This window comes from Beta vulgaris, chromosome 1 (genome assembly GCF_026745355.1).
Source record: "Beta vulgaris subsp. vulgaris cultivar EL10 chromosome 1, EL10.2, whole genome shotgun sequence".
Classification (NCBI taxonomy): domain Eukaryota; kingdom Viridiplantae; phylum Streptophyta; class Magnoliopsida; order Caryophyllales; family Amaranthaceae; genus Beta; species Beta vulgaris.
In genome coordinates this window covers 60,855,845-60,870,036 of record NC_079202.1, presented here as the reverse complement: position 1 = coordinate 60,870,036, position 14,192 = coordinate 60,855,845, and the positions used below count along the sequence as shown (strand labels likewise).

Below are 14,192 nucleotides of genomic sequence, written 5' to 3'. Positions count from 1 at the left end.
ATGTCATTATATTCTTTATCCAAACAAATTACTTTTTCCAATTTTTTAAACTTGTATATCTCAAAAAATATATTTTAGAAAAAAATAAAAAATATACCAATATTCATATATTTTTATTCTCTACAAATAGACACCCATCTTGATATAATTTCATCATATTTTTATTTTACTCTTCTCTATCTCTTATTTAGATATGTAAAAAAAAAAATACGAACACTATCTGTTTATACACAAACACTATTGTGAGTTGCATAAACACTAGTTATAGTTACACGAACACTAGTTCTAGTAGCATGAACACTGTATATTAGCATCGGAATCTTCTGACAGTGTCCAATTAAAAAAATAAGAACACTATCCGGTTTATACATAAACACTATTTTTAGTTGCATAAACACTAGTTATAGTTACACGAACACAAGTTGTAGTAGCATGAACATCATATATTAGCATCGAAATTTTCTGACAGTGCCCAATTTTCGAGATTACTTTTTTGTTTGACTGATAACTTTTTTTCATGTATATTGACAATTTTACCCCTGCTAGATGTTTATAAACATCTAGCAATTAGATGTTTATCATTTCTCCCTAATTGCCATCTTTCATAAAGTTGGTTGAAGATTTACCTTATAATCTTAAGTTGGTTGAAAAAGGTCGAATCCTCTCAACTACGGTACTTCGAGGGTAGGGTTTCTCCTTAGCCTTTCCCCTACACTCAACTCTGTGACCTACAAATGCTAGACAAAGAGTCAAGACATCGTGTGGATTGAAGTTTAGACACGCTTCTTCTGCTTACCAAATCTAAATTTTTAAAATATCTAACTCATCCGCGAATTGTGTTTATATATCATTTTTTTTTTCAAAATCTTATTTGATATAGTTCTTTCTTTGTTCACATTGATGAAATCTTCATTCAAAAGTTCCTTTTTTATTGGTAAAAATGTGATTTACTATTTTTTATTAATTACACTTTTAATCATATACTTAATACTTTTGTTTTTGCTCATTACTCATTTAAAACTCTCCAAATAAGCAAAACATACTCAAAAGGAATAGTTTCAAATGTGCAAAATATAATCAACCCACGTGTATGATGAATATACTCTTATTCAATATTCCTAAGAGATAATATTATTTATAAAGAAGTCCAATTAAACAAACCATAAGAATAAAATAATATCAATTACCATGTTTTTTTAAAAGTCTTTTTCTGATCACTTACAAACATTACGAGTACCTTTTTAAACAACTTACTTTATTTTTGCTACATCTAGTTAGAATTTTAGTTGATTTATATTCAGAAATGATTTATCAATGTATTTAAATAATTTACACAATCATTTTGGTGTTTATGTCTCCAAATTATAGGATTAGCTCGCTCACTCGCCACAACTAACGGGCCAATAAAGCAACATATTTATGTTCTAAAGCATTTGTTTCAATGTGAGTATTCAAAATATCATTAGTATGATTTTAATTCCCACATTGGAGATGTAAAATAGCTAATTAGCAATTGTCACCATTATTTAACAAAAGCAATGGTGCATTTTGTCCAACCCTTGGTTTTTTTTTATATATTCCTAGTTATCTTTCTGCGATCTTTCATAAAGTTATTCCTATAGTAAATCTTTTTTACGTTAATTAGAGTAAATCCAAAAAAATTATGTCTAATTCTCGTTGGATGCTTTAATTTTATGAGAAAGAAGTCGTCTTGGTATTGGTTATTTTTAGTGTGAGACAAGAGAGAAGAGATTGTATGAAAGGTCAGATTTCAAAAGGTAAGAAAGGGAAAAGCGTAGCAATAAAAAAAAAAGGAAGGAGTATATAAGTCAATATATAACGGTTAAAAAGACGTCTTCAACACCTTTAAAAGCAAATTAGAAAACTAAAAAAAAGAGTTAGTCTTGGTTGGACCTGGTCCACAATAATAGACCAAAGCCACTTATTTAATATAGTAACCCTTTTACCATATAGTAACATTTATAAAATTTTAAGTTACATTATACAGTTAATTTCTACCATAGTGATTGTTTTTTTTAATAGTCACTCTTCTCACATAAGTTTAGTAAAATGAAATTTTCACTTTACGACGTAGTAACTTTTTTATCACATAGTCAAACTTCACAATTTATATCTGCTCAGCTTTTATATCTAACTAGTTATTAGGCCTGGGCTATGCCCCGGGTAAGAAAAAAATTTCATTTATTAATATAATACTTTATGATAATAACACTGAATAGAACTTAGCCTAGTGGTTAGAACATTAGTATATGTACTTGATGTCTCGGGATCAAACCCGATACTATTTAATTTCTTAATTTTTTATTGTACATGGATTACATGAACTAAAACTCTTTAGGGAGAGCGCCATGTGGCACAGTTTCTTATTTTCACAAGCCTTTTAATATATTTCTATAGATTTTTTATATAATGAGCTTTTTTTCATAAATCACATGAATTAATATTAGGTCCACACTAAGGGTTTGTTTACTTCGGCATAAAACAGTTGAACTGAAATGAATAGAGATATGCGAGAGTAAAAGTATTGTCCAGAGTTGAACTGAACTGAATTGAATTAAACTAAATTAAATTGAAAAAAAGTTGGGGTGAACATACCTTAATTTAATATGGACCAAATCTATATAAATTTTTACACTAAAAAAATGGAGGGAGATATTTTTTTTTTTTTTTTTGATAAGGAGAACAAGCTTAGACTAACACCCTAGTCCGGAGGCCAGCCTAAAACATCCTTTCGGATGATAATGGAAATGGAGGGAGATATGAGAACAAGTGTTTTATTTACTGCTATTTAAGGAAAAATACTGATATATATCTTCAATTAGTAGTGGAAAAAAAAATGGAGTATCTCATTTTGATGGTTAGAACTTAGAAAGGCTAGTTGTCGTCAGAAGACACGGAGAAGTAATTTTGGCCTCTGAAAAGAATAGAGAGAAAAGATTGCAGGCTAAACTTTTTGATGCTCCAAAACCTACCGTTGCAAAAGTGTGGATGACCCATACAACGTCACTTTCATCCCATTTACTTTCACCTTCACCGTCTCAAGTAGCTCTTTGGAAGTTTCTTCTACTACACATGATATTCTTAACTTTCCTCTTCGAATACACCAAACGATAGATAGATAAATCCCGATATTTTACATTCTTATTACAAGTATTTTGGTGGCCCTGTCAATTGTACTTGCTTAATTATTTGCTCTAGACTACACAAGGAAGATGAAGGAAGCACTTAAAGTTTCACTAATTATACTACTATATGACTTCCTATGAGTAATGACAGTATACCAAGGGTGTTTTGGCCGACAGACCTAGTGGTTAATAATGAAGTATTGTGAACGATAATAATAATCGTCTTAGATTAACCTCATCTTCTTTATACTTTGTACTACCTTTTTGGCTCAAATGGATAAAACAAAATAAGTAATGACAACATGAATTGCTCTTGCTCCTATTTAATCGTCTTAGGCTAACCTATACGACCCAACTTATTATAGTACTTTTTTTTTCGACGTAAATTCGTACAGACATTTAAGTGCGCTAATAAATACGCAAACACAATAAGTCAATAATGATAGAGGTGTTTAGTTTTAAGTTTTTTCCTCTAATCGGTTATGATTTGAAATGCATTCCATAAGTAATTAATCATATGCTTTTAAGATTCCAAGTTTGTTTTTGGAGTTCATTCACCATATACTTGGATCTACTATGTGCACGGTACACTCAATTAAAACTATTTTTTGTTCATTTGCTCATTTAGAACTCTCCTTTTTAGTATATTTTGCTCATCTGGATTATTTCAAATGAGCAACAATAAAAAATAATATTAGGTGTACAATGCTCACGGTACACTCGGGTGTATGATAAAATTATACTGTTTTTGGTGTTCTAATGACCATGTTTGGATCAAATTTTGTCCATGGCTACGAGTCTAAATGTCTAATGAACAATTATTTTTCATCTATATAACATGTCACATGCTCAAATAATAGTGGAATATTATAACCTTATGTATGCATCATCAGTAACCTTTTAACCTCTTCTATGAGTTAATTGTAATTGTTACAATCAACTTTTGTAATTCTTATCAATAAACTTATATATACATTAACAACAATAGCCTAATTATTTACACTTATCAATAACCCGCTTTGGATTATCAGTAAAATGCTGTAAAGTGTTACATATATAAATGTAAAAAGAAAAGCAAGCAAATATAAAATGTGACACACTTATATTAGCTGGAGATATTTATCAATTATTTGAAACATATATAAGAAAATTAGTGGTACAAATTTCTATGGCATTTGAATACACTTAGTTACTTCCTTTATCGTAAACACTTTTCTAAAAAAACTCTCACATAAAAGAAGAGAAATGTTTCACTTATTGTAGAAGGAACGTGATAGAATATGAAATATACTAGGATTATATTTTGTATGAAAACTCCTACTATGGATAGATTTCCTAATCCTATTAAGACTATATTGTTGTAACCTACATATATACTGAATTACTGATAATGGAATTCACTCCAACCAAGGGAGTTTACCTAAATCTAGCAGGATGAAGTATGCTATTTAATCTTCTAAAATGACTACTTTGTAATAACACACCGACTTTAGGATAAGTAAATCATACAGACTACTCATTATATCATTTCTTCAAATCTCCTACCGAAGATGTTTTGGACTAGTGGTTAAGATTAAAGTAATGTGAACGATAGGTAACAAGTTCGAATCCCCCTCCCCTTCTTCGTACTTTGTACTGCATTCATAGCTTATATATAGAAAAAAAATCTTCAAATTTCCTTTTAACATTTGAAAATAAATGAATTAGGTTAGTACTCATTGTGATAGGTGCATCACTCCTGGATAATAGAACTCGGATCCAACATCAAGATAACGTAAAAAAACTTCCCAAACTTTGGTAGTATATGTTAAAATTAAATGTGAAGTTTGAATGTAAATATAATTTGGTTGAATGATAGGAATTTTATATTTGGAATTTTTTGTGGTTGTGATATTCGAAACACGTAGATGTGGTAAACAATCGAATAAGTTCATTTAGGTCATTTTCTCTTGTTTTGAGCATAATTTGGATTATTGGCCTTAGACCGAAGCAACTGGTTGCTCAAATTGTTGTCTCGCTTTGCTAGAATGTAAAGGATGACAAAGCGAACAATCTGACCTATTGACATTACACTTTTGTAGTAGCGAATTTAAACACTACTTTTCTGACCAATATATGCATATTCATCTTCGACGTAGATTTACACCAATTAGACAAACAATTCTAATTTTGGAACTAATTTAATTATTTACATATTGATCGCCAAAGAATATTTCCTTATAGATGCCGAGATAAGTTCTTGATTCAAATTTGAGTTTGAATAGCTGCCCACCTATTGTAGGTGGGTTTATAAATGTCGAGATTATATGCTATTATAGTCTATAGAGTATTACGGGTTCCAATGCATGCATGAAACCAAATACTTCTTCCGTTTTTAGATGGATTGATGTCATTCTGACTTGCACATTTGTCAACGCACAACTGTGACTATTAATATGTTTAATCATCCATCACTAAAAAAATTATAAAAGTTGAAAGTTGATCATGAAAATATACAAATTCAACAACTATCCTACATGTTAACATGAAACTTTTTACACATGTTGAAAAATGAATGAAAGTAGAGATTGTGAATAGTGATGGAGCATCTAAATTTTTTTTTTTTTAGGGGAGTGATGGAGCATCTATTTAAAATTAGAGTCAATTGTAATAGAAGAATTGATTTTGCTTGATTCATAAATTAACAATGGTTAATAGCATGTCTAGATGGTAGAATTCTAGAATTTGGTAGAACTATATGAGCATTTATTACTCATTTCATTCTACTTTTAAGTTGCTCACGTTTAGTTTTGTATGTTTCTGATTAAGTTAAGTTTGGCTTAGTGGTAAGGAAAGAACCTTCCAACTTCAATGTTGGGGTTCGATCCTAGGGGTACTTTGGAAGAGGTTTTCCCCTTACCATTCCTTCCACTTTCAAAGTGTCTGCCTACAAACCTAGGCCGGGTTAACCTATGAGAGGTTTCGGTCTAAAAAGGCCCTTCATCTTACCATGGGATCCCTAGTGGGGCCTCAAAAATTGTAATTAAAATGAGCAAAAACAAAGTTATTTTGCAAATAAACAAGCATGAGAAATACTTAAATTCCGGGGAAATATGCTTATTTGGAAGCAAAATGAGTATATAGCCACAAACTTTGCTAGTTTTAACTAAAAGAAAAGTTTGTAAAAAGAATTAAAAACTTGACACTTCTTAATTTTGTAAATTTGTCTTGAACCGCTTATATAGAGGAAACAAGAGACTTGCATCAGTTATAACATCATATGATGTTAGGACAATTACTTTCCAGTTTATAGTTATGAATTGTAATCGTGATCTTTCGAGTCCTAACATCATATGAATTAAAATTAGTGCATTTCACCTGAATTAGAACATAACGTAGTGCATGCGCACAATATTGATATGACCGGAGTATATGCTTATGCAATTCGACACATGCTCTCGATACACACTAGTAAGAAATTCTAAGAATTGCTTAATGGCATAACAATCAGGCCCGTCTCGAACTATATAGAGGCCCTGTACAATCTTGTATTTGAAGAATTCAATAATATAATAACTCATCCATACTTCACATAATCATATTATGAAAAAAAAGTAGTCCAAATAAGTAGATAAACTTTTTCTTTTTACTACTTGAACTTTCTCTATTTTGGGGCTCTCACAATTAAGGGGCCCTGTTCCATGGAACATGTTGAACATGCTAAAAGCCGCCCCTGATAACAATAGGAGTGCTATTACTACGAGAAGTCAAACCTAGTTATATACTATATCCGTTTCTTTTCAATGGTTACACTTTGATATTTTACACTAATTACAAATTGTATATTTACCTTTGTTTGTGATTTATATGTAAAAGAAAATCATGTGGGATCCTTTTAGATTCGTTTTAGTACGTATTTTATTAATATATACTTTTTATAATTTTTACAAATACAAAACTAGAGATATATATCCTCAAAGTTTTATATTGATATAAGTAAAAATTATAAGTGTGATTTAAAAGAAACGGATGGATAACATGTATCACTATATTAAACACTTCATGAGTGGCCGAGTGGGGCGGTTTAATCTTATGATTTCATGCTCAACAAATATTGTACAGATGTATGTGTGTACATATAAGTTATTTTATGCAAAAAAAAAAATTTTGGGTGTTTGCACCTGGTTCACCCTTCGAGCTACATTCGGATCAAGGCCAAGTTCGGGGTGGTTACTGGTTAGGTTCCATTCCTCTCCCAAAAGTGTTGGGGGTATTCAAACACGGATTCGTCTTACAAAAACCAGTTCCATCACCATTGGGCCAATATAAGCATAACTGAAATTTAATATAAGTACTTTTATGTTTGACGGAAGTAACTGAAATTTAAAATAAGCCCTTCATGACATTTATAGGAATAAATGTGCATTTATTCCACGTCCACGTCATTGTTTATTTCATACCACATATCGGATTGCGGTATGATTGGGTGTATTATGTATTTTAGGTGTAACGTAGTGCTGCAATTGGTGACAAGAAGCCAATACATTTCCAATGGAAACTATCAGATAATAACAAGACTGCCATTTGTAAGTTTGCATGTTTTTGTCATTAATATATGAAATACTCTATATAGTAAACTCCGTGCTCCTTAAATTATTGCACTTATGTTTAGGGACTCCCCACTTAAAGGTGGGTTTTTTATACTTGAATTTATTTAAATTTAGAGTTGATCATGAGTCTGACCCGCTCCAAATTTTAGCGGATTTTAAAATTTTTCGGGTTGCGATTCAGTCATATCTTGATTTAAGAAAAAGGCGGCTATAGGTAACCTAAATTCGAAAATTTAGGCCAAATGTTGACTCAGCACACGTTTACTTAGCCTGACCAAAATAGCGGAGTTTGACGCGAAAATTAGGCCTGAGGCTTGGCCCGAGCAGATGAGCTGGCCTAAAATGGGCCACTTTTTTGGCCAAAGCTTGGCCCATAATCATCTCTATTAAAATTGAATTTATTATATGTGGTTTTGTACAATTAGCCATAATTTTACCTTTGATATAATCCTGGTTGTAATGATCTTTTTTTTTAAAATAAAATAATTCAGGTGAAAAGAACATAACCTACTGATAAGTGTGCTATTTTCTAATTTATAGAAAGTTGAAATTCAAGATTTTCCACTACAAGCTACCATCAACAAAGAAAGTAAAATGGTTCAAACAAAAATTCATATGATGGATATCTTAAATTTAAGATGATAATGTGTTTTTATGGTATTTTGTTCAATTTTGTAAAAATGACTACAATTCAGATATGATCTATCATTTAGAAAAGTAATCAATAATGGTGGACTGGTGGCGACATACATGCATTGATTTAGGAGTAAATTTAATTGTGATGCTAAATAAAGCTAGAAAAATGTGTTTGACGTGGAACGTAGAGATAATGAAGAGGTTGCTGTCAAACAAAATGAAGAGTTTGGAATTCTGATGGATATCCATCATATATCAGACATCCGGGTGTATCATGTATATAGTATTTATGATTATAAATTCCTCATTCAAAATCTTCCTTTTGAATTTTAAGTATATTTAGAGAATTTCAAATAAGCAAAGAGCAAAAAAAATAACATTAGGTATACAATACTTACGATATATATATTCAGGTGTATGATAAAAGTGGTAGATTTATATTCTAAATATGTGAGGCAAATGAGGTCATCCCAATATTTATATGAGACAAAAAAATACTACATATTGTTGTCAAACACAACCCAACACCTCAACATCAACTTGTTGGATCTAGAAAGTCACCAATCACCAACAAAACATATCCAACAGGAAATCACGAGTCAGACTATTTGGAAAATAAAATTACAACTTCAATTGCCTCTGATGTTTCATGGGCTTCATAGTGTGAAAATCAATATTGATGCCCACTTATATGCAGACGGTGGAGTGTGGTGTATTGGAAGGTGGCGGAGGTGGTTGCGCGGAGATGGGCCAGTGTTTGGTCTGTGGAACTGGTGGAGGCAAAGGCCATCTTAGTATGGTCCCTAATGTGATCTTAGAGGAGATGCAATGCATGTTTGTCACAATATTTGCAAAGGATACTCATGCTGCTGCTCTTATTTTTCTAGTATATGATGAAGTCAGGTCAAATTTGTAAATCATTTGATGCTTAGGCATGTTAGAACTTAGAAGGTCCGGTACTTGTATGGCTCATTTGATTGCACGATAGGAGGTCGAGATTAATTCTAAAGTGTTTGTACGGACTCTTTTTCCCAAAATATAATCACTTTGGCGAAACTTAATTTACAATAATAAAATTTTGTTTGATTGTAAAGTGGTTGATCATATCATTTTTCAAAAGAGTCATTTTTAAAGTGAAATGAGTCATTTTGAAACAAAGTTCATCTTATCAAGCAAGCCAGTTACAAGCTGACTTGTGCTCGACTTGACTTGTGTTCGACTCGGCTTGTGCTCGACTCGACTTGTTAAGGTAACAAGTCGAGTACAATTCTAGCTATTTTTTATCGAAATTGAAATGCTTAATATTATATTCTTTACCAAATATAAGAAGGGACATTTTTGTACGTGCACTTATTGCAACTCCACAAATTCATTATCTCCGTTCGATACTTATCCAATGAAGAGATAGTGAGATACTATCAAATGAGGATAATAAAAACTATTTTCCATAAAAACATTTCCTAAGGTAAATCATTATTAACTTTTGGAAGATGACGGAGTGTGGTGAATTGAAAAGGAGGAAAATGTAGGTAAATGTGTCGTTCCTTCCTTCAAAATATTTTTCATCCTCAAAATAAATCTCACTTTCGGAAAATCTATATATCACTCATTCTAAACCATACAAACAAAAAATGGAACATCCATTCTCCAGGTTAAAGAATTCCTCCTAACTGATAAGTGATAACTCTGTTAGGCAACTTCGACAGTTCGACATCCTTTGATCAAAAACATAATAATCAACATATGATAAACTGTAAATAAATGATAATTTTCAGTATAACCTTGCAGATATCACAGGTCTTCAATTTTTCATCCGTGCAACTGCTTCAAATCAACGCATAGAAAAACATAAGAACTGAGTCAAATGCAGATGGATAGGTGCATTTTGCACTGCCTTGAAACTTGCCAGAGTTCTGCAACAAGCAAAAAATGAGAATGAGACCGGAGCACATAAAAAGCGACATGTACTCCATGCTATAAACAAGAAACTAAATTGTCTAACACAACAAAGCCACAGGCCCAAAACAAAAAGTCACAAAGACAGTACTCTAGCTCTGCTTGGATGGACTGTAATGTAACTATGATGCCCCATCTGATAGTCGTACATCGTAATAGTTATGAAATGAATGATCTTTTGTTAAACAGGTTCATCGTCAACATCTTGGTATCACTTGTCCACCTCCAAACATCAGTTTTCTTTACCATATTTTTCAATCATCTATTACCACTTTGGAGCTTGTATAGAGTCAGTCATTGAGTGAATAAATTTCTTCATGAAAAAAAATTGTTTGGAGTTTTATAACCAGAATTTGCATGAAACTTATCTTACAAAACAACAACAAAAATAATTACCATAACCACCTTCCAAACAAGCCATCAAGAGAAGTTTGTATGTGTATTTTGGGGCCTCTTGAGTCTTGACAGGGATAAGGTTAAGATTTAAGTAGTGCAAATGTTTTGACACTCAATCGTGCAGCACACTCTAGATTTATGCCGGCAATGATGCAAGCCTAAAGTGGGACGGGCTTGTGTACACGTAGAAGACTCAAAGAAGTGAAAAGGGACATTTCGCTCATTAGCAACAAAAGTAATGATGTGGTATCAGTTGGGGATTGAACGGCATCAATTAGAGAGCACTCACTGGGCCCAAACAAGGGCAGCTGAAATGGCGATGAACGAGACTTCAGGGGTTTGGAAGCTTTAAAATGAGTGTGACACAAGGCTGGTAAAAAAAATCAGCTCAAGAGGTAAAGCAAAGGCAGCAACTGGTGTAAACCTCTAAGTTCATTAATTATACCATGCAAAGAGGCTTGAATGAAATATAGTTGTTTTCTTTAGTGAACAATTGGAACAACGAAAATATCATGATGATTTAAATTAGCACCAAATCATGCCCAGTGATCTCCATACACAAAGTACCCTACAAGCATGCCTTTAAGGGCCTAGAAAGCAATAAGATAAACTTAATACATGGAAAGATAGGGTGGATCCTAAAGGGAACAATCAACATGAAGTTTTGTTATCAGATCCAGAAAATACAGCAAGGAATGCTGTAAGGAGAAGTCTAGACTAGCAGCATTCAATTCCCCAATGCAGCCAATTTTGATTTAACCCAAATACCAAACAGGTGCTTTGCACATTGTTACTGTAAAAAAGGTGACTTCTAAAAAAAAAAATACCCACATGTTGTGGCTTACAAAAGGAAAAACAATCCACAACTGTGGTTTTCCAGGAAAATGTTTCTCGCGAAAAATCATAACCCAATGTTAATGTTCTCAATCCGAGCCTAACCTTCAATAAACTATAACAAAATTGCAATAAGTTAAGAACTTCAGATAACAAGTGCAGTTCAAGTGAAGATAACGTACCCTTAGAAGGCCTAGCTGAGGATGCCTGCACTCATCAATGAAAGTAATCGACCAAATTAACCTTCAAATTCACTTGCGAATGAACAAACCTTTCCTTCTCTTTTGGTGTGTGTGTGTGTGTGTGTGTGTGTGTGTGTGTGTGTGTTCAGGACTTTTGACAGGGAGAGGGGAAACCTACTCCTACACAATTATAATATAGTCTTATAGACAGTGCTTCCCAGGTTTGGACATAACAGGGAAGGATCAGCATGAAGTTTTGTTATCAAATGCAGTATATAGAGCAGGGTATGCTGTAGGGAGAAGTCTAAACTGACATTCAATTCTAGAATGCAGCCCATGCCTTTTAATTCAACCCACAAACCAAACTGGTGCTTGGCACATTGTTGCTATAGAAGAGGTTGCGAATGTCACAATGCAACTCATACAAGGACAGGGGCCCTCTTCAAATTGAGTACTACCCTTGGCAATATATCCTGCTCAAACCTTTTACTTATTACCATCATATCCAATTCCCTGTCATAAACTAGGAGATGACCAGCCAAAACTAAGCAACTTCTATATATAATAGGAAAAAAAAAAAAACTATTCATCAAACAAGTTCCCACTAGGCTATACTAGTTAACATTTCGAGCTATACCTATGAAATTTGAGCATCTAAACAAAATTTAAAGTAGTCCGAAACTCTAAATTACTCCTTAGGGAATCTGGAAGACGCAATGCCAACTTCATCTTTAAAAGTGCAAATGTAGTACACCAACTTTCGTATAAATGTCAAATAAACAACAATAATAGGGAGAAAACACGCATATAGGACACTAATTGTATCCTCTTTTAATATGAAGAGCAATTTGACATACTATGAGCATAATTGCCAACAAATAATAGTTAACACAAGCCTTGTACAATGCAAGCCATTTGATGTCTGGCTGAAAAAATAATCCAGCAACCGAAAACACCCAAGCATCATCGATGCTTGATTTATATGTCAAGCTACATATAATCAAATTCACACGCCGAAAGATTGAAGTAAAGAGACATCGTTAACTACAGCTAGGGTTTACACTCAATATCTAATGCAGCTCTTTCACTCATCATGCAACGTACTTATATATCAAGAAAAAAAGAAGATAACATGTCAATCGGTTTACATAACAATAAAAGGTAGTTGCATATCTTAAAAATAAGACAGGAAATTACTTGGTTAACAAAAATGAGATAACAAAACCACCCAACTTCCAAATAAAACAGAATGAGTTGATTGAGTTACCTACACTCTCAATGTGATTGGAAATCTCTACATTTCGCATATCGAAATAAATTACATTCATGAAGTGATTATTTCAGGTATCCCACATCTAAAAATGCAAACATACAATCATAGCTCATAGCAGCTTTCACAGTAAAGGGAAAAAAAACTTACTTTCACAACCACAAACTTAGACTCTAAGTTAAAACCCTTTCATATTAAACACAAATCATAGATGAATCATGAATTAAAACTACTAAACAGTAAACAATACCCTTTATAACTCCAAATTTATAGCTTGCTCAAACAAAGACATTCAGTTAAGTGTTAATTTCTCCACTTACCTCAGTGATATGACAATCTTACACTTCAAAATTTGAGAATAAATCAATACATACATATAAAGTTGCAATCAGAACATTTTAAAGTGAATATAAGATTTCAAAACTATGAAATGCAATACCATGATGTTGAAATGATGAAATGAAGTAAATCAGTGCTTTATACTATACAAAGAAAAACAAAACAGCTCTATTTAACACCAAAGAAAAAACAATGGAACAATGAGGGAAAAAGAAGGCAATTTTCGTTAGGGTTAGTAGCATTTTTGCAGCAAAAGAAGATATTTAATCAATGGGGAAGCAAAATAACAGAAAATTTCTGGGTTCAGAAAACTAGAGAAGGAAGATGTGAAATACAGAAAGTTTCAACGTTTAAACCTAGTTGAAGAGGGCGTCGTGTGACGGTCCAAGCCCGATGCATCCCTTGGGGGTTCCGGGAGCCCATGTTTCTGCATGCCCTTTTATGGCCCAATGAGTGTAGTAAGATAATCAAATATTGTAATTAAAAAAAAAAAAAAGACAGTCCAGAATAAATTCTTCTTACGATAAAGTATTCGAAACTGAATTTCTATACATCGTCCAACAATAACTTAAAATCGCCCAAAAAAACAATGAAATTACATTTATAACCTTCTTTATTTTTTTCTTAAATCAACACCATCCACCTCACCTCCTTCCTGCCTGGTTGCCGCCACCACCACCATCTCCCTCACCTCCTGCCTTCCACCACCATCTCCCTCACCTCCTGCCTTCCACCACCACCCACGCACCTCACTCCACCACCCTCACCTCCATGGAAATTACCCCTTTCTCTCTCCTTCACTGTTTACGTACCACCACCACCACCACCACCACCCTCACCCACC

At 32.9% G+C, this 14,192-nt stretch overlaps 1 long non-coding RNA gene across 1 annotated transcript; it reads right to left on the bottom strand.

Annotated features, from left to right (window-relative positions):
* Positions 1 to 8,755: 8,755 nt before the first annotated feature.
* On the bottom strand, positions 8,756 to 13,698 carry LOC104884284 (uncharacterized). Its single transcript, XR_788704.4, has 2 exons — positions 11,740 to 13,698; positions 8,756 to 10,284 (listed from the first exon to the last, which is right to left on the bottom strand). It is a non-coding gene; the product is annotated as an uncharacterized LOC104884284 (long non-coding RNA).
* Positions 13,699 to 14,192: the final 494 nt, after the last annotated feature.